Raw genomic sequence first — 1,159 nt, forward strand, 5'->3', positions numbered from 1 at the left:
TATTTTCCATCAGGGCATTTGGTGCATTGGATGAGGTATACTACATTCCTGGAGGTGCAGCTGTAAGATCCTGGGATGCTGATGGCTCTGTTGTGGGGTGTAGTAATAGTGGGGGTGGTGGAGATGTGGGGGCAGGTTTTGCGGTGGCTCTTTCAAACGTGCGATCTACCTCTCTGGAGGAGTGTCCTTGCTGGGTGAAAGCCTTTTTAAGATTGGTGAGGTGGCAATCCCGGGTGTTCTCTTCAGTACAGATGCGGTGGTATCTGCCAGGTTGGCTGTATATCACAGCTTTTTTGGTGTGTTTAGGGTGATTGCTGGTCCCTGTGCAGGGACCATTCCTAAAATCCCTAAAATCCAAAAAAAAATTTTTTTAAATGATTTTTTTTTAAATGATAAAATTTTGCTCCCTAAAATCCACAAACAAGGGAACCCTGGCAGACCTATCATATCCAACCATGGGACCCTAACTGAGGAAATATCAGGTTTCATTGAATCAATCCTAAAACCGCTCGTCTCCCACAGAGCAAGTTTTGTACAAGACACTACAGACTTTCTACAGAAACTTAAAAACATAGACCACCTTCCCAGCAACACACTCCTAGCCACCATGGATGTTACCAGCCTGTATACCAGCATCACACACCAGGATGGCATACAAGCCTGCCTTACATATCTACAGGATACAACTCAGAATACAGACCCAAAGATATTACTGACCTTATACACTTCATCCTCACACACAACAATTTCACTTTTAATAATCAACACTTCCTCCAGATGATGGGAACAGCTATGGGCGCTAAAATGGCCCCACAGTATGCCAACCTTTTTATAAGCCACCTGGAAGAAGACTTCCTCAAGAACTGCACCATCAAACCCTTGCTGTACTTAAGATATATCGATGACATCATCATTTGGACTGAAAACCTACAAACTCTGACTGAGTTCCATCAGAAATTCAACAATCACCATCCCTTCATCCAACTTTTTAGACACGATGATCAGTATTCAGAATGATAAAATACAGACCACGTTATACAAGAAATCCACAGACCAACATACATATCTGCACAGAACCAGCAATCACCCTAAACACACCACAAAAGCTGTGATATACAGCCAACCCCACAGATACCACCGCATTTGCACTGAAGAGAAC

The sequence above is a fragment of the Alligator sinensis genome, unplaced genomic scaffold (genome assembly GCF_000455745.1).
Source record: "Alligator sinensis unplaced genomic scaffold, ASM45574v1 scaffold512_2, whole genome shotgun sequence".
Classification (NCBI taxonomy): Eukaryota; Metazoa; Chordata; order Crocodylia; family Alligatoridae; genus Alligator; species Alligator sinensis.